The 21248-nt window shown below is 39.9% G+C and overlaps 1 protein-coding gene across 1 annotated transcript in view; it reads right to left on the bottom strand.

The window, feature by feature from the left end:
* Positions 1–10769, bottom strand: part of JADE1 (jade family PHD finger 1) — a 193632-nt gene extending 182863 nt beyond the window's left edge. Inside the window, exon 1 of the mRNA XM_060012982.1 lies at positions 10751–10769. The gene's annotated coding sequence lies outside the window, so the exon portion shown is untranslated. The remainder of the gene's footprint in view (positions 1–10750) is intronic.
* Between the last annotated feature and the right edge of the window lie 10479 nt (positions 10770–21248).

The raw sequence follows: 21248 nt of genomic DNA, 5'->3' as shown, positions 1-21248 counted from the left end.
TATTTCTCGGAATCAGTCTGAACATTAGACTTCAAAGATCCTTCAACTGATAACATTCTATGATTCTATTTCCTATTTATTCTGCCTAACTTTCCAATTTCTCTCACCTATTTCAGGAAGAGAACTACCTGGGTTTTCTAACTCCTTCATAAGGTGAAAGTCAGTCTGTTCTTTATTCCTTTTTCCCCTGTAATTTATTTGAAAATTTTCAAACCCACAGAAAAGTTGAAAGAATAGTACAATCAATATATATTCTTCACTTAGATTCAACAACTGTTAACATTTTGCTCCAATTACTTTCTCTGTCTCTGTCTCTTTCTCTCTCTCACACACACACTATACATACCATATGTATAATTTTACTGCTGAACCATTTGAAAATAAATTGCAGACATCATGACACTTTATCTCTAAATACTTTAAGATGTATCTTTGACTTCCCTGGTGGTGCAGTGGTTAAGAATTCGCCTGCCAATGCAGAGGACACAGGTTCAATCTCTGGTCCGGGAAGATCCTACATGCAGCGGAGCAACTAAGCCCATGGGCCACAACTACTGAGCCTGTGCTCTAGAGTCCACGAGCCACAACTACTGAGCCCATGTGCTGCAACTACTGAAGCCCATGTGCCTAGAGCCCATGCTCCACAACAAGAGAAGCCATTGCTCACTGCAACTAGAGAAAGCCCGCACACAGCAACGGAGACCCAATGCAACCAAAAATAAATAAATAAAAAGTTATAAAAAAAAGAAAAAAATGTATCTTATAAGACAAGAGCATTCTTCTACACAACCTCAGAACCATTATTACACATAAGGAGTTTAACATTGATTAATATCATGAAAGTATACTCTGTATTTAAATTTCCCTAATCGACCCCACAATGTTCTTTACAATGTTTTTTAAACTCTAGGATCCATTCAGGGTTCACACATTAGATTTGGTTATGTCTCCTTGGCTTCTTTAATCTAGAACTAGCTCCTTAATTTGTTCATTTCTCATGAGATCAACCTTTCTGGAATAGTCCAGGTCACTTATTTTGTAGAAAGTCTAACATTTTAAATTTGTGTGATAATTTCCTCATAATTAGCTTCAGTTGAAATATTTTTGAAAAAAAATTAACAGGCGATATGGTTGCATATTTCAGACTGCATCATATCAGGAGAGACATAATGTCACTTTGTCCCATTATTGGTGATGTTTTGAGTAACAGCATGGTTAAAATGTTATTTGCTATATGTAGGGCGCGGTCAGCTAACTGCTACGCGGCAGGAAGCTGAAATAAGCTGAGTCATCCTTCCTGTGGCCACTGCGCTTGCGCTAAGTATACTGATGAGGTTTTAAAGTAGCGACCTATCCGATGCTGGCTCACAAGTCGCACCATCGGCGAAAGCCAATCACAGAGCGACACATGTTCTTAATCCCTATATAAGCAGACTGCTATAGGATTGCGGGGTCTTCCTTCCATCTTTCTTCAACCAAGCTGTGCTCCAATAAAGTGTGATACGAGAAGAATCTTGCGTGTGGCGGCTCGTCATTCTGCTGGTCGGAAACGGCTCGCCGCAAGTGGTGCCGAAACCCGGGAACTTCGCGCCCTGCATGGAGGACCGATTCAGAACTCGACACACGGAGTGAACCGTCGGATCAAGATCCGATCTGGGTGCCATCAAGACTGACGAGAATTGTTGAAGAAAACTTCAGAGAAGATGCTGAGCTGGATGTTCCTGATGATTCTTAATCGAAGTCTTTGTATTAATTGGAATTCCACAAAGGATTATTCAGATTGTGCAACTGAGTGCTGCCGGGCTGGAGCCCGTTGCCTTTGGAGATTTTGCCTCTTGGCTCTCTTCTGCCTTTTCCTTCTTTGGGGAGTGGGTGGGGGTAGGAATCTTTGGAGTCTGCTGTGTATTTGGGATTATGCTGTGTGTCTGGTTGGTCTGTCGTGTGCGCATCAGGGCACATCGAGATAGGGTCCTGCTCACTCAGGCACTTCTGGCTATTAATGAAGGAGATTCTCCCGCAGCCTGGCTCTCCGCCCTGAATAATTCGAAATGATTGCCCTTGCACAGAGAGGCCTTGTTGCCATTGCACCTCTATAGGGAGTCATCCATTGTCCTGATTGCCCTTGCACAGAGAGGCCTTGTCGCCATCGCACCTCTATAGGGAATCAGCCATTATTCTGAGGCAGCCCTTGCACCCTGCGGCCCTTGTTGGCATTGCACGCAGGAGGGTGCCTCAGACATGCCAACAGAAAACTGCCCTCGTACGGGCTATGTTCTGCTTGGTGTTCTAATAAATAAAAAAGGGGGAGATGTAGGGCGCGGTCAGCTAACTGCTACGCGGCAGGAAGCTGAAATAAGCTGAGTCATCCTTCCTGTGGCCACTGCGCTTGCGCTAAGTATACTGATGAGGTTTTAAAGTAGCGACCTATCCGATGCTGGCTCACAAGTCGCACCATCGGCGAAAGCCAATCACAGAGCGACACATGTTCTTAATCCCTATATAAGCAGACTGCTATAGGATTGCGGGGTCTTCTTTCCATCTTTCTTCAACCAAGCTGTGCTCCAATAAAGTGTGATACGAGAAGAATCTTGCGTGTGGCGGCTCGTCATTCTGCTGGTCGGAAACGGCTCGCCGCAGCTATATGTCTGTTACAAAGATATGCTTTCCCTCTGGTAATTAATAAGTGATCTGGTAGTTGATATTTTGAGATTCGTGAATAACTTCTTTCCTAACAACCCTTCACCCAGTGGCTTTAGCATTTGTTGATGATCCTTGCCTGGACCAAATATTACACTGGGATTGCAAAATAGTGCTTTTTTTCTAATCCAATCCCTTCTTTTTTATTAACAGCTATTCTTCTATAGATAAGAATTTTCTCTGCCTCTTTCTCCTTCTCTCTATCACTTCCCCTATCTCTGTCTCTCATTGAGCATCATGATGTACCATAGATTCTTTTTTTATTCAATGTTTTATAATCTATTATGTAATTCATCCTTCTAACATTTATTCAGAGACTACTCTCTGCCAGGTACTAAAGTGAGATTAACCTAACGTTAATCTTAGTCTGCTTTACCTTCCCCCGTAAGTGCGGCGGGCCGTTTCCGACCAGCAGAATAACGAGCCGCCACACGCAAGATTCTTCTCGTATCACACTTTATTGGAGCACAGCTTGGTTGAAGAAAGATGGAAGGAAGACCCCGCAATCCTACAGCAGTCTGCTCATATAGGGATTAAGAACATGTGTCGCTCTGTGATTGGCTTTTGCCGATGGTGCGACTTGTGAGCCAGCATCGGATAGGTCGCTACTTTAAAACCTCATCAGTATACTTAGCGCAAGCGCAGTGGCCACAGGAAGGATGACTCAGCTTATTTCAGCTTCCTGCCGCGTAGCAGTTAGCTGACCGCGCCCTACACGTAAGTACTTAAGAAAACTATCAGTGGAACATTAACAACTAATCCAAATTCTTGAACTGGCCACCACTTTGCCAACAAACTTTTGTCAGATAGAGGGAACTGAAAATGAAGATGGGAGTGGAGAGTGATCTCCAAATTTTAATTATTATTCCCCTTTTGTAAACCTCAGCCAGGCTACTGTGGTTACAGCAATCATCAAATGGCCATGTGAATCATCACAGAGGAAAAAAAAAAAAATCAATTACCAACTCCATGGAGCCACACTTGATCAGAAAGGAGAGAATTCCAACACCAAGAACTTGGCCCTGATACATGGGCTCATCGTCCATGGAAGGAGAATCATAATTTCTATTTCTACTCTGTGCACAAAATAGTCATTTAATGATCACTCAAGTCATTAGGAAGACCGGGGAACTATGTCCATGTCTTTAACAGGTTCTTAAGCCAATAGCAAGGTATCAAAGGCCCTGGTCAAGACAGGAGCCCCAGAGCACTTCCCTGGCCAGACACAGGCCACAGGGCCCAGATGGGCAGCATCCTCACCTCCCCAACAGGATCTGAATGATGAATTCCAAACAATTAATCACCAAATGAATCAGAAAACAGCTTTCAGTGGAAGGAAAAAGGACCCTGCGTTTCTGGGAAAGAATAGACTGACCCATCCTGGTCACATTTTCCAGTGGAAGGAGTGTTCTGAGCTTTATACAAGGGGAGAGACACCTTGCAGGGCACACGCCTGGTGCTGTAGCACCCTGCTGACTATTAGAGGTCAGAAGACATATCCAAAGGACAGACAACCTTCTAGACTTGATTTTTTTTTCTTTTGTGGGGTCAGGAGTGGTGTATCCTGCTCCCTGTGGAGCCTAGGAGCTTCTCCTCCAGCCCTAGAAGAATACACAGTCTGTGCGGAGGGGCGGAGGGGCAGGCAGAACAGGCAGAAACTGGTGTCCTGCCAGGGACTCAGGAGACAGGGGGCAATTGTGATCCTTGGAATCTTTGTTACCTCAAGGTTTACAAAACTTTAGTGTCTTTCTGAGGTCATGGCGGAAGATCTTCCCAGCCGCCAGAGCACCTCCAAAGGAATAAGGGCCCAGTGGAAAAAGTTCAGGTTTTGGAGTCCACAGACTTTGGGTTCGAATGTCATCCCTGAAATTTATGAGGCATAAAGCCTAGGCAACTTAGTTATTAATTCCTGTTCCCTCATCAGTAAAGTAGAGAAAGAAAATACCTCACAGATTTATTGTGAAAATCATGTTAAATAAGGTAAAGCATGTGCATTGCTTTATTAGTTAGGATTCCTTTCATTCCAGGTAACAGAAACCAACCTGAGCTGGTTTAAGGAAAAAAGTGAGAGAGATTGAGACAGAGAGAAAATTAATTATAAGGTTTTAGTGATATCCCCTTGTTCTTAAAGTCAAGAATTCAGCTAAGCCTTATAATGAGGCTGTAGCCGAGACATAAAAAATCATCAGGAACCACTGTAGCTTCTCTTCATATATTTGATCTTTTTTCTCCTTTTGTGAGGACTGGCTTTCTCTCCACTAGGCCAACAGAACTGACAGACCCATAGCTTTTGAGTTTATGTATCCCTTTCCAAGACACCAACACAGAGGTAGTGGGAATCCATAATTCCAATTCTAAAGTCTCACAAGGGAATCTGATCCTTAACCTTATGACAAGAGTTCCCTGTGGCATGAGTGGACGGTGGCTGGGACCATGGAGTGTAGACTCAGCATAAACAGGGCTGAAGGGGCTGACCCTGTGGTGAGCACTGTACTGAGGGGATCCTTGTGGACTGTGTAGACATTTCAAAATGTGTTTTCCACAGGTACCTAGCTCAGTATCTGCCACATAATGGGGGTATTATTTTTCTTTTTCCTTCCTCTCATATCAGATATGATGAATCTAAGAGAAGAGTTGGGGAAAATCACTCAGATATTCTGTGGCATGTAGGGCCCTTTGATAACTGAAATGAAATCATTAGGATTAACACAGGATCTGGCAACAATAATACCACTAAGATAAGTAAGGCAGGCTGTGTACATTTTAGACCTTCCTTCTCTTCCTAAATTTGACTTCTTGCTGTGTTCTCTGAAATGTTTCTTTCTACCCTTGGAAAATCCCTTGTATCTGGTGATATGATGACAGGAACAATACTTCTATGGAGAAAAGTCCTCCCTACAGAAGTGGGTGGATTAGGAGGTAATGGTTGAGGCTAGTGGGCAAAGAGAATATTAAGAACAGAATTGCTCCAGAAGCTTAGCTGGCTTTTTCTTACTGCTGCAGACCACATTCCCAAGTGCAGCAATTGTGCAAAAAGGCAACATTTATTCCTTCCATCTTTCTTCCTTTCTACCTTCCTTCCCCTTCCTTCCTTCTTATCTTCTTTTTCTTTTCTTCTTTCATGCAGCAAATGTTTACTGAGCATTTTACTATTGACAGAGACACAAAGAAAAGCACTCAAATGTTTCATATGATCACCTCTTTCTCCTGGGAAAGCAGTGGCTCAGCCAGGAATTTCTGGAACTGCAGCTGGGCACGAGAGTAAAGAATACTGTCCCTGATTATAGGAAGCTGATTAAAGTGGCGCTTCAGCCCAGAACCTGAAGAAGGTCAAAGCATCCAGACCAAAGCTCTCCATGAGTGGACAGCATGAACCTGGACCAAAGGGTGAACAACAGTGAGCATGCAAGGCAGAGCCAGCAGGTCGAGGCAGGGCCTCGCATGACCCCCAGAGGCTATAAGCCACCAACGGCAAGAACTTCTTATGGGAAGCCCACAGGCCTTGGCCAGAAAGGGACCTCTGAAAGCACCCAGGCCTTTTGGTCCTTAGGAGAGAAAAAAGAGAGTTCTGAAGGGAGAAATGTTCACCATACCAAATATTTGCCTCATGGTTTAGATCAGAGTATAAAACCCTTCCTCAGTAATTCTATTTCCTGCCCATCTCCCAACACAACTTGTAAAATTGTAAAGAAAGAAACATTTCTCTAAATTTACTACTGAGACTAAACTACTCACAGGAGCTTAGGCCAAACATAAGCTTTTTCCTTAAGAAACAACGACGTGCACATGGCCATTTAAACACAAATTTCTTGACATCACCACTGAAAACAAATTATGTCCAGGTGGCAGAATATATTAGATAAGTTTCAGGGTCTTCCTACGTTAACAGCTTAGATTTGAGGCAGCATTTTATCTTCACAGACTGGCATTTGTCTCTATTATGTTTCTCAACCAACTAAAAACCCTTCAATCACTGGGAAATATTTAATGGGTAATGAGAATTGCTTGAGTGACAAGTCCTATTTGACTAAGTAGCCCAGCCATGTCTTTACTATTGATATAAATGCTTCCATATTACATTTACATCATTTATATCCATTGTAAAAAAAAATATATCTCAACAGCCCAAAAATAATGTGGCAAGAAGGCAACCCTGGGGTGTTATAAATATCAAATAAGTCATAACTATAATGATAATATTGGAATTTATCGTTAGAAGATAGAGGTTGAACTTATCAAGATGCCACAAGTGAGCAATAAAGATCTCCTTATTGAGTGCAGATAAATTTCAGACTTTTGATAACCTTGTTAAACACTCTACAGTTCCTTATTCTTAATGCCATCCCTTGGTTTTAAAACTGCTCACTGCTTTTATAGTTGCTGCTTTTTGTTGCTTTTCTATACCTGATGGTCTCTAGTAAAACACAAGTCTGGTATCAAAGAGTCTCTTTTCTCTGCTTTCACTTCTCCCTTCCCGAATTCCTTTCCCATCTCCCTTCTCCCCACTATCTTCTAACTTCTACACCTAATAGTAGGACAAGGACACGAACAAGGAAAATAAAATGCAAATATTGAATAACAGGAGAGACAGAAGTGTAGCACCCACTTTCCCTCTTTTCTCGACCTAAATAAATCTCATTCATCCTTCAAGACCACTATATTAGGCTACACGGGCTCCCATAACAGAGTACCACAGACTGGGTGGCTCACACAGTAGAAACTTATTTCCTTGCAATTCTGGTTGCTAGAAGTCCAAGATCAAGTTGTCAGCAGAGTTGGTTTCTTTGGAGACCTCTCCTCAGGGCTTGCAGATAACATCTTCTCCCTGTGTCTTCACGTGATCGCTCCTCTGTGTGTGTCTGTGTCCTCATCTCCTCTTAGAAGGATACCAGTCATGTTGGATTATGGCCCATCCTAATGACCTCACTTAAACTTAGTCACTTCTTTAAAGACCCTATATACAAATACAGTCACATTCTGAGGTATGAGGGTTAGAACTTCAACATATGAATTGGGGGGCACATAATTCAGCCCATAATAGCCACCCTCATCTACCTTCACTAAATTCCACTTCTCTGCCACACCAGCCTACCTGCTGTTAACCATACACAGCCTTGTTGAGCTCTGCCATTATATTAGTGGCTGATTCAATTTAACTGGGGACTTATGGACACTGCCTTGAGTAGTTTTTAGATGAGAGTCATTTCTCCCTCAACAAGATCCATGAGCACAGTGACAGCTTTTAATCCCTCTCAATGCCTAGAACACGGTCAGCACATTAGTAGATAGGCTTACAATAAAACAGAAAAGCAAAACAAATCTCAGATGAATTGAATGTCATTCTTTTAGTTGCTGTGTTTGTGCATTTTTATCCCTTTGAGAAGAGAAGCCCCTTAGAGGCACAATTGTGCCCCTCTGAAGAGAAAACAGAGGAATTAATTCAATTTGGCCAGTGAAAATGAAATTTGGACAATTTTCAAAATCTTTTGTCTTTTCAGTATGATTTTGAAGTATAGTGAGGTGAAAATTTTATAAAAAAGGTCAATTCCAATATTTTCATATGTTTTCTGAGACTTTGTTTATAAGGAGCTTAGTTAACTTTGGATAATGATCACTATACATAAAATGATCCTTCTTTGTAGAATAAGTTTAGAACACTGTAGCATGGGTACCGAAAGCCAATATGGAAAGTAGTTACTAGCAGAGGTAACATCTGCATTACACAGTTTGATTTTTCCATTTATAGAGCTACCTTACATGTCCTTCTTAACTTCACAAACATTGTGGGTAAATATTTTTGCTGTGACCACGACTTTTAGGATGTTATTTGGCTCTTCATGTTTCCATAACTCAACAGGTTCTTCCAGAGCTTACTTTGCTCATGCCTGAGGGTGTGCCCCCCAAAAGTCTACTCAGTTATAGTCTTTCAATTGTTTGGAAAATTCAGTCTCAAACAAGAGATGAAATCTATGTTGTTTTTCTGACTCTTTAGGGATGTAAACAAACATCTGCCTTATTGGAAAAAAAGCATAATTCCTTTGCATAAGAAATAAAAAGCCAGGTTGAGGAAATTCCAGAATGGCGCAAATCATGGTTTATGTCACCTTCCATGGCAGCTCTAAAGAAATATTAACACCCAATATCACGTAGCTATTGATAAAGAGGGAAATGCCAGGAAATTCTGATTTAATGCTGTCTGGACTGTTCATTCAACAAAGAGGATAATAACAATGACGATGGTGGTAATTCTCAAAAGGAATTAGACATTTGCATTGTCTTCAGCCTATGAGATGATACGCATTTTGAGGGAGACTAGGATGTTATTAGGCAGGTGAAGGTCATGTCCAGGAATGCTGTCTAATTGCCTCCCATTTACTATCATGGGCCAAGTGCTTTGCTTACATTACCTAATTCAGTCCTCACGGTCAGATGGGTATTATTCTCACCATTTTATGGACGAGGAAACTGGAGGGCCAAAGCATTTCTGTACCTTTCCCAAGTCATACATAAGTAGGGGAGAGCGGAGTGTCAAAATGTACACTCCCAGACCATCAGACCCAATCTACCCAAGACTGTATCAAGTTAAAGGTATGAAATTTGGGTAGGAGAAATGTTTGCTAAGGTGACAGCCTGGGTTTTTATTTTTGCTTTTGTTTTAATCCTCTTTAATGTATTTCTCTGGTCCAGTTCCTTCAAGAGCTGCCCCTGTTCTAAGTTTCTGTCTTCTACGAGGAAATCGACCTGCCAGAACAATCAAGGACTTCACCTAAGAGTTACCACATTGTAGTAAATAAAAGCATCTCCAAACTGCCTGGAAGACAATTATTTATGGAGGCAATAATTACGTTGTATTTTGGTAAGAGAACATTTCTCTCCTCAACATATATAGGAACAACCACCACTTACAGCTGAAAATAGGCGCGGGGTCTTTTGCTTTCAGATGACTGCAAAACACATTCCCAGCATCTCATTTCAGAAAATCAAGTTTTTATTTAAAGTTCCTTTGGGATTCTCCCCGAGCCTGACTCTTCTGTGAAAGGGACCTGGGACCTGCCTTCTGCAGTCGGCAACAGCAAGGACTGTTCTACTCTCCGTGGTCCACACAGCCCATCCACGGGAGTGAGGGCAAGGAAGAACAAGCGCGGTAGCTTCCTCGGTGAAAAATCACTAGTGAGGCGCAAGCGTTCACGCACATGGTTTCCAGAGAGATTTCAGCCAGACCTAGCAGTCCCCCTAATCGTCACACCCCGTTGTTGATTCCCACCTTCAGCAAAAATCCTTTAGGGCAGCAAGCGCAGCAGGAAACCTGTCATTAACAACCACCATAGTGTCACATCAGCGATTCTCAGTAGCGTCGGCTCCACTATTTAACTCAGCTGTTTACCTCATCGGGAGAGCTTTGTTTGATTGTCAGAAAATAGAACATGTACATTCGTCGGTCATAAACACACACAAGCTCTCCAGAGCACAAATAAACAAAACGATCAAGCACGTTGGTAAATGTGTTTGCATGATTTAACGAAGCCAGATGAAGCATGTGCATAACCCTGCATATCAAGCACCATGGAGTAACTTGTTTGTAATCTGTCTTGTACAATACAGCTATTGCCACTCACTCCACTCACCCAATTCAGACCCTGGAAATGTACTATTTTTAGACTGGCTTTGTACACCACTATTTACAAAGCGCACTGTTAAATCCTTTGAATAGCGGCCAAGAAGTTGGGTGAGAACCTAGAAACCTGCCACACAGACCAGCATCCTAATCAACCCTGGGACAGCCAGCTAGAGATCTGCCTTTGTTTCCTTTTCTTCTTTTCCTTTGTCTCCCCGGGAATATCAGTGTAAAAAGGCAAGGAGACAAAGAGGTGGGCCTTATCTGTTCTTGTCGTTCAAATGGGTTGCTTTACTCGCTCTCCTAGATAACAGCCCATTTGTCAACATCTTGGGCGATTTAAGCTGCTCTTTGTCAAAACCACTTTTGGAAAAGATTTGACCATTGATTTACTTGAGAGCCTGTGTGACGGCAGAAGGTGCGTCATGGAAAACTCACACGTGGGTGCTTCACAGCGGCTGGGAGTCGATCACGTGACGGCTCACTGCTCCGGGCCAATCCACTGCTGGCAAGCTGGCCAAGTGGCCACAGGGGAAGGAGAGACAGAGAAGAAAATAGTAGGCAAAGTGTTGGCGTGAGGCCGTTGGTGGATGAAGCTATCGCAAAGAGAAAGGATTGCAACACCAGGGAGGAGATGAAGGGCCTCCTATCATTTTGCACCCAGCAAGAAACCTGAAGGAACTAAGAACTAAGTTTGGCTCTCTTTTGACAGCTTGAGAAAAGCTGAGAACGGAAGCAATGACTGGGCTAATTCTGGACAAAATTTTTTTAAATGATATTTGAGAGGAATCCACGTCTTTGCCTCAATTCTTAGCTTCTGTGTAAATTGCTCATTTTCCAAATTCTTTATTTTTTTTCAGGTGACTCCAATTCATTTGCATTTTTTGTAGTGGATGGGATCCTTTGAGACATCCCTGGTGGCTTGGCTGGTAAAAGTGGTGCAGCTAGGGCTTCCCTGGTGGTGCAGCGGTTGAGAGTCCGCCTACTGATGCAGGGGACACGGGTTCGTGCCCCGGTTCGGGAAGATCCCACATGCCGCGGATCAGCTGGGCCCGTGAGCCATGGCCGCTGAGCCTGCGCGTCTGGAGCCTGTGCTCCGCAACGGGAGAGGCCACAACAGTGAGAGGCCCGCGTACCGCAAAAAAAAAAAAAAAAAAGTGGTGCAGCTAGAAAGTGGCCAGGCAGTGATATCCCATCCTACCCCTGCACCTGTACTTGGATGTCCTCATTCCTTTCACTTTACAAAACTAATCAGAGGAGAAATAGAGAGGAGAGTTTTAAGTGCTTTGGATCAGAACTGTTCTCTGAATTTAAGGCATTCCATTATTTTAGTTATTATTTCAGGTTCAGTGAGGTCTTTATGTTCATTATAATATTAGAGGCATTTGATAGAAAAGCAGTGTGCCAAGATGCTTAATAACAGTAACAACAAAAGCAGCTTACTTTTGAGCCTATATGTACCAGGCACTGTTCTAGACACTTTGTACAATATATCTACCCTTACCAATGGCTCAGCAAGCTAAGTATCATTTTCCCCTTTGTGGGGGAGTACTGAGGATCAGAAGGTCACTTGGCCAACGTCACCAGCCAATCAATGGCAGATCTGAAACTCAAATCTAGGTTTGTGGGGCTCTTTCTACCACATCAGGCAACACCATTTGTAAACGTGAACTCATTCTGAGCACCTCAGGGCACTGGCTTTACTTTGGTGACTCTCAGTCCCATATTGGACTTGGTTATTTTATTGGACTCAACATGTTTATTTACCTAGGACTTTTACAGAAGAGTAATAGGATTGTTATTTGTGCTTTATCTGATGGAATTAGGCTTGCCTGCTGCTACTTTAAATTCCTTCATATCTTATAAGTATTCCATTTGACCTGATCCTTTTCCTGGATGTGTTATAGAAAATGTGGTCTATAGTAACAGTGATAAGAGTATCCTGGCTCCTTTATAGATGCATAAATAAATGAGGAAAGAATTTTTCCCCAACCCTGAGCATGTAGGCAGCACCACTATATAGCAGGCTTGTATGCACACCAAGTTGGACTTAAACCAATCACTGGAGGTAAATAGGAAAGGGGACAAAGTTCAAGAAGAGATGCAAAGAAAACAGGAAGTAGGTATTGGTGAACTTGGCATGTACAATAGTATCGCTGTCATAGAGAACATCAGCTCAATAGATTATTCTCACATCCCTCCTATATATCCATTTATTTGGTTGATCATTGTCACCCAATAAGGGTAATGTGAGGAAATAAGAAGAACTATAGGTCTTAATATAATTCTAGAAAATGAAAACTTCCTAACTTCCTTTTATAGCTCTAAATTCAAAGCTTTTGGCCTCAAGGTAGATCAAAGATACGTCTATACTCTTTATTATCTGGATTTTTTCATTTGCTTGTACCACCACGTCCTGTTTCTGTTTTGTCTGAAAAGAAAATGAAATAGAATTACCTCCTACACTCTTACTGCTATTGACATTAAATTTCATCTTCTTTTATTATGATCAGCAAAGTTACTCATAACATTGGGATTTGTTTTTAAAGTTATAGCTACTGCATTGCTTTGGCACTGTGTTCCACCTAAACTCATGGCATTTGTGTACTATTTACCTTTCAGAAAGCTATTTTACAAGAAGAAAAAGAAAATGGGAGTATAGACTTCCAACAGCAAACATCTTTTCTGCTCTCTCCTTGGCTCTGAAACAGGATACGTGAAACAGAATTTCAGGCTGTCATTAATGCAGCTCTTCATAAGATAAGAGGTTCTTTTATCTGTAAAAAAAAATGCTGTACTAATTCTCAACGAGAATCAGAATGCTCCAGTTAATGCTCTTTCTACAAGAGGAATTCACCTTTTCTACTCTGCATATTTGCAGTCAAATTTTCATATTTTGTTACAGGAAACTGGAGGTGGGTAAACATGCAATGATAATATTATTTCATAGGACTGAGTCTAAAAACCTTAAATATTAACAATATATTGAGATAAATGCTGAGTAGGGGTTACATAAAGAATTTCCAAATAATATCCACTTTACAGGAATGTACCTGTAAGCACAGACCTTAATTGGATACAATTTACATCCAGCCCTTTTGATGGGGGTAGTAAAAAAAAAATTGGGAAATGCATCCTCGTTTGACACAGTAGGGAAAAGGGCTATAGTTCCTTTTTATGCCCTACAGTACTGTCCAAAGAAGGAAGAAACCTCTGCTGTTTCCATCTTGATTTAAATATCTTCTTGTAGAATGCACACGGCAATTCAGAAACAATACTTTCATTATGTATGTTTTGTGTGTGGGCTTGGAATAATTGGTAATGCGTTGGCACTGTGTTCCACCTAAATGCATGCCATTTGTATACTATTCAACTTCTTAAAAAATCTAGTTTCCAAGAAGAAAAGGAGTACAGCAAATGACTAGAAATTAGAGACCACAAGATTCTTCCCTAAGGTCCTGTCAAAGAAGACCTCACTGTAAGGCAATATGGCTCACATCACACTGCTAATTCCATTGGCCCCTTTGGGTGGTCCTCTGTTTCTGCAGCCATTTATAACCAGATAACCATTCTTTCCCTTTCATCATGACACCCTTCGAGATGGGTGTGAAAGGGAGCAAATTGTCATTGGGCACAAAGGCTAAGATGCTTGGTTAAAACAGGAAATTAGGAGGCTTGACTTAAAAATGTACATGGATTTTCAAGGTATGGTTACTGCAAGTAAAAATGAGTGGGAAGTTTCAGCAACAAGGTTATTGCTATTTAGGTTATAGTAACAATTTCTATTTAAGTGAAAATATATTTGTAACACCTCAGAAAATAGAAGACCATAATAAAGAGAATGGCAGTATAGCTTCTGTGTCTGTCCAGTGTTCACTTTTCCTTTGCACGTCTGTCTGTGCCTGTGTTCACACACATACACACATGCAGGATCCCTGACCAGAGAAGAGTTCTTTCTTGTGTGTTCACAAAGAGATGAGAATTTTAAGCTCAGAACCTCTTGAAGATGAGAAACTTTTCTTGGCAGACAATCAACTGATTCTGAGTGAACAAATCTGACAGAGCCCTTTTCCTTGGTTCTTTTTGTTCATATTGTTCACTCGCACACAAGGAGGGCTGCTAGGGAGGGTAAGAGGACCCTCAAACGAGATGAAGGTGAATTTTTCTGGACCAGCTGCCAAGCAGTGCTAAGCTTCAGTTAACCTGTTACCTCTCTTCCTTGCCTCTGGCCCTCAGTTTTCCTTTTGTATCCTGAAAATAGCATTGACATTAAATTGGGTCAGTGGAAAAAAATCAGTGACCAACTCCAGCTTATAATTTTGCTCCCCAAGAAAACATTTGGTAAATATCCCTTACCTAGATGTGGGCACTTTAGATAGCGTGGTATTTGAATCTGTTCACTTTAGGAAAAGATGTTGATTATTTTAGACTTGAATTTCCACAACCAGAATTCACCTAATGCCATTCTAATGTGCTATGCTTCACAGAAAGAGTGTTTGTTTGTTTGTTTGGCCGCACGGCGCAGCATGTGGGATCTTAGTTCCCTGACCAGGGATCAAACCCATGCCCGCTGCAGTGGCAGCACAGGACTGCCAGGGAAGTCCCCAGAAAGAGTTTTAAATCAATATATGTAGATATATACCCAATAGAAGTCCTTGCAATATACACCAGGAGACATGTACGAAAATGTTCATAGAAGCACTATTCAAAATAGACTGAACTATCTGGAAATAGGCTAAATGACCTTTGACAGGAAAATAAAGCGTGGCATAGTCATATACGGAATATTATAGAGCAGTAAAAGTGAACGGACTACAGCTACATGCAACAATATGGATGAATCTTAACAACATAATTCTGTGTGCAAAAGCAAGTTCCAAAGATTACTTTTAGCCCCTTTAAAGGAAAAAAGTTACTACAAACTTCATTTAGCAGGTATATGTATACAAATAGTGATAAAACTATATGAAAATGCAAAGAATTGTGCTTATATTAGGTGTGGTGAGTCAGAGAGATGGGATGGAAGAGTAGTACATAGGTATATTATTGTCAAGGTTTCAAACATGAGATATTAGTTCATGTTTGTTTATTATATTATTAAACATTAATAAAGAAAGGGACATCCATGAGAGGAAAATCAACATGAAATAAAGTATTGACAGAACATGTAGCGATGGTTACATAAAAATGCAGTAGGATACTGAGTTTTGTGCAAAATAAAATAAGTAACAAAAATCTGAAATCATAAGGGCAACATACGACAGGATCTGGATCTGGCCACGTCTGATTGTTTCATATCTAATCTATTCTTTCCAAACTCCTTTGGGAGCCATCTCCCTTCTAGTTTGAATTCCTAATAGTGGAAATTCCCTGTGACTTTATCGTTGTTTCTCTTCTCTCATCCCTACATAACCTCTCCTTGAAGAGTACATCCACTTCTATGTGTCCAATTGCCTTTCAGATGACTTCCCAGATCAATACATCCAATGATGATTTCCCACCAGTAGCACAATCCCAACTGCTCAGGGTATCTCTCCTTGGATTCTAGCCATTTTCTCAAAGTTAACCACTGGGATAACCATGAACTAATTACATAAACTCTCTGATGTCAGTTTCCTCATCTTTGAAAAGAAGGGTCTATGGATATAATTTCTAAGGTCCTTACCATCTCTAAATTTCTATGGATTTATGAATTATCGACTCTTCTTCACATTAGTTGCTTGTCCAGGATACCATCATTACTCTAGGTTTAACGCTGACATTTCTAATTTTGTTTGCTTATACCCAATCAAAGCAAATTCTGTCACTTCTTTTTTTGAAGTGTCTCTCAAATTTACCCTATTTTTCCATTCCCCTGGTTTTACTTTAGCCCTGGACGTAATGAGTTTATACCTGGATTACTTTAAATACATTTTAACAGATTTTCCTGCTTCCCCATTCCCTTCTTTTTTCAAGCCCTCTCACACATTACTTCCAGATTATTTATAGAAATAGCTTATAAAAATTATCAAACCAACTTATGAACCCATGATTCTATATTACCTAGTAAGCAATCCCAATACCCCTAACAAGTTTAAGGTCCTCCATAACTTCCTATGACCATTTCTCCAGCCTTCTCTCTTACCATTCCTCACCACTTATGCTACAGTGAAATTAGCATCATCAATGTCACACAAATACATACAATAATTTCTACCTCTAAACCTTTATTTATGCTAATTCTTCAAACCAAAATGTTCTCTTCCCTCTTTTTTTTCAACCGAAGATGCCCATTTTTCAAGGACCAACTAAACTTTCACTTATTTACAGCTTTCTCCAATGTCTCAAATCTCTGGTGAAATTTCTCTTTTCACCCAAATACTACAGCAATTAAACCTTGATTATGGACAATTGAGTATTGCTCTTTAATTTCTCAAGTAACTGGGTTTTTAAAAAAAATCTTTCAACTGAATTACAATATTCCTAAAGGCAGGAACTATGTCTCAAACCTTCTTACAGTCCCCATAGTATTCATTCAGCAAATATTAATCTCTAGAACTAAAAACATATACATTCTAAAAAAGTCAATATCTATTAGATTATGTTCAATTTAACCTTTATTGAGCACTTGTATAAGACACTGTGTTAGGCACAAGGGCCTTACAGAGTTGAATATGTAATTTTTCTCCTCAAGAAGCTCAGAATCTATTGAACTTGGAGTAATACAGTCTGTACTTTCAAATTTCTAGACTTAAATCTGGCCTCTCTCTAGAGATACAGACGAGTTATGTCCAACTGCCTTTAAGATCTCTCACTGGGGGTTTCACAGGTACTCACCTCAAATTTAACTTGTTATTACTTCTTTCTACACCTATCTCTCCCAATACAACTCTGTCAATTTTTGTTACATAATTTAAAGCTATGTTATTAGCCCTATTTAAATTAAAAGTTGTTATATTGTCTTGGGAATTGTTCCTTTAATTATTTAACCCCTAATTATACTTCATTCCTTAAAAAATATTTTGCTTGATATTACTATAGAGACTACAGCTGTTTAGAATTTGTCGATTTCATCTTTAACCCTTTTACTTCAAATATGCTCTTAAATTTTAGGTATTTCTATTATAAAGATGGTAAAGATGATTATTTTTCCTCCATTCAATTGAGAATCTCAATCTTTTAACGGAAGCATTTAATCCACTTGTATGTATTATAATTTCTGATATATTTGGAGTTATTTCTCTTATTTTGGATCTTCTCTTTGCCTTTCTTTTGTTGTTGTTGCTGTTTAAAACTTCTTTTTTAAAAAAGAAGTTTTTTTGTTAAAAAAACTTCTTTCTAGCCTTCTTTTGGATCAATCACAGCTTTTTCCTATTTCCCTTCACTGATGTTTTGGACAGTAGATACCCTATAACTATTCTCTTAGTGATTATCCTTAAATTAAAAAAAATTTATATTAAAATTAAACAATTTCTCTACCTATTTTTAAACACAAGAACCTTAGATCCCTTTAACATCCCTTTGATCATCCCTCCTTCATTTTACACGTAATTGTTGCCCACATTTTAGTTCTTTCTTTTTATTAACCTGAAATTAGACATTGTAATTTAGTGATTTATTCAATTGTATGTTTATTCGGTTACATATTTAACAATTCGTTTGCTCATCATTCTTTCTTGCACTTAAACCTTCTGGGTAAAAGTTTTCCCTTCCTGAAGTACATCCTTTAGAAATTCTTCCTCCCTTCCTCCCTCCCTTCTCGTTCCTTCCTTCCTTCCTCCCTCACTCCCTCATTCCCTCCCTTTCTTCTTTCCGTTCTACCTCGGCGCCGGGTCTTCATTGTGGCACGCGGGATCTTCGTTGCCGCATGCAGGATCTTTAGCTGCAGCATGCGGGATCTAGTTCCCTGATCAGGGATCAAACCCAGGCCCCCTTCATTTGGGAGCTCAGAATCTTAACCGCTAGACAACCAGGTAAGTCCCTAGAAATTCTTTTTTCTTTTTAATTTTTTTTTGCGGTACGCGGGCCTCTCACCGTTGCGGCCTCTGAGCCCGCCGGGGAGCACAGGCTCCGGACGCGCAGGCCCAGCGGCCATGGCTCACAGGCCCAGCCGCTCCGCGGAGTGTGGGATCCTCCCGCACCGGGGCACGAACTCGTGTCCCCTGCATTGGCAGGAGGACTCCCAACCACTGCGCCACCAGGGAAGCCCCTAGAAATTCTTTTATTAAGAGTTGATCGTAGGGACTTCCCTGGCGGTCCAGTGGTTGGGACTTTGCCTTACAATGCAGGGGGCACAGGTCTGTCCCTGCTGGGAACTAGGCTCCTGCAAGTTGCACAGTGTGGCCACGAAAAATTAATAAATAAATAAAAATAAAAAATAAAATAGACGTCTCCTATAAAAAAAGAGTTGATTGTATTCAAGTGTAGATATACATATATTTGTGTGTTGGGTGTTTATATGTCAAGAAATGTTTCTTATGTCCCTCATGTTCTTTAATGGTTATCAGGGCATGACTTTGTAGTTAACAGCTATTTTCTCTTAGCATTTTGAAAATATTATTTTATTGTCTTTTGGCTTCTATTGTTGCTATCAGTGTAATTAACATTTAAAGATAATGTCTTAACTATACTCAATATTTTATAATAACCTATAATGGAAAAGAAAAAAAATACATATATATGAAATATATAACTAAATCACTTTGCTGTACACCTGAAACTACCACAACATTGTAAGTCAACTGTATTTCAATAAAAATTAAAAAAAAAAATAAAGACAATGTCTTTTTTTCTCTGTTTACTTTTAATATCTTTTCTTTCCTTTGATTATTTTTGCTCATAGTTCCCCCACAATGTGCGTAGGTATGTATTTATTTTCATTTGGGTCCCCTTGTGCTTTTAGAATCTGATGATTCATACCTTTCATTTATTCTGGAAAATTCTCAGCCCTTATTTCTTTGAATATTGTGTCTCCATGACTATCTCTACTCTCTTTCTTGTATTCCAAATAATTCTTCTCATTCCGCCATATCTCTTACTCTTTTAAATATCTTTTCTGTCTCCCAATTTACTCATTTTCCTTTTATTGTAACCAATTTTCCATTTAACCGAATTTTTAAATTAACTGTATTTTGTATTTCTAGAAGTTCTATCTTATTTTTCAAAAATTTCTGTTTTTCCCCCCAAGTATCTTATTCTTTTCTTATGGTTTAGATGAATTCTTTTAGGTTTTTAACCATTTTTAAATGCTTATTTTATAGCCTTAAGTCAGTGGTTCTATTATCTCAAGTTCCTGGGAATTTAACTCTGCTGTTTAGTTGTCTCTGTGGATTCTTACTCACAGTGGAGTCCCTCCTCCTCCACATGTGTTTTATAGTTTTTGATTGAACTCATCTTCATCAAGGCTTTATCTGTAGAAATCTTTGCATAGATTACATTGAAGGTATGTCTCTCCCAAGCAGTTTTTCATTTGCTTCTATTGGGAAAATCTGTGTTACCTCTGGCTTCTTTTTATGTAGATTTCTAGGCTGAAAAATTTCTATAAATTAAAATCCAAACTGACATGAGACTTTTTTTTCCCTCTACCCAAAGTCCAGGCCAAGACAGGCAAGCTTCCTTATCACCTCACAGTGCCCATAGTTTTATTTTTGTTTTCTTTGATGGAGGGTATAGCCCTCAATGATCTTGGCTTTATGCATGGACCCCTTTTCCATTCCCTGCTTCACTGGCACTCAAGGCTTAACTTCCTGCATCTGCCAGAAATCTCCCTTCAAGTTTTCTAGAATTCAGTTTATGCCTAGCTTTTTGTTTTTTCTTCCATCTTAATTTTTAGTTCATGAGGATTTACTTTCCATTATTGTAAGCTCAACTGTGCATGTAATGCTATTTTTTCAGAAGGATCCTCACATTATGTGATTTGCTTTATGCTCCGATCTGAAATTCAAGTCCACTGTTTTAGATCTGGGTCTTGCTTCTCCACCAACTCCCTGTCATTTCAGACTGCTCTTTTCTTTCTGAAGCAGACTTACCCAGGACTCAGACATTTTGAATCCCTTTCTCTCCATTCCTATGCCTGCCCCAACTTTCAGGGATCCTGGCCAGGCTCTGAACCTGTATCCCTGCCTGCCCAGAAGGGAATATTGGCCAACAATAGCCTATTTCATTGCCATATCAATAGTCCCTTGCCATCGTGTCCATCCTTAACATTGCCTCTAGAATGACATTTTCTAAAATTCAGATCTGATTATGTCACCCCCTATATAAAATCCCCTTCATGAAAATGAAGACTGATCTACTAAAAACAGAGAAGGGGCTATATTCAAAAATATCAGTGTCATAAAAGTCAAAGAAAGGCTGTAGAGTATTCTAGATTAAAAGAGTAAAAGGACATAAAAACTAAATGTGATACTTTATCTTAGACTGGATCCTGTACTGGAAGGGGCAAAATGCTATTAAAAGATGTTATTCCTTCAGTAGACAAAACTGGCATATGAATTCCAGGTTAGATTAACAATTGTTATATCAGGGTTCAATTTACTAAAGCTGATAACTGCTGTGTGGTTATGAAGAGAATATCCCTCTTTATAGGAAAAACACACAGAGGTATTTAGGAGAAGAGGACCATAATTCAACTTACTCTCAGGTGGTACAGGAAAACATATTATGTGTGTGTGTGTGTATGTGCACACACACATATATGTATGTATGTGTGTATAATGAGAAGGAGAGAGAGAGATCAAATGAAAAAGCAAATGGAACAAAATATTAACAATAAGTGAATCTGGGTAAAGGATATATACACAGGTGTTCCTTATACTATTTATACTCACAACTTTTCTGTAAATTTGAAATTATTTACAAATAATTAAGAATAAAACAAAATTTAAAAACCCTCTGCTGTTTCTCCACTACCTGAGGATGTAGTTAGACTCTTAGTAGCCTGGCTTCAACGTCTTTC

This window comes from Delphinus delphis, chromosome 5 (assembly GCF_949987515.2).
Source record: "Delphinus delphis chromosome 5, mDelDel1.2, whole genome shotgun sequence".
Lineage (NCBI taxonomy): Eukaryota > Metazoa > Chordata > Mammalia > Artiodactyla > Delphinidae > Delphinus > Delphinus delphis.
Note: the sequence above shows the minus strand (reverse complement) of the source record. Positions and strands in the feature narration are given on the sequence as shown.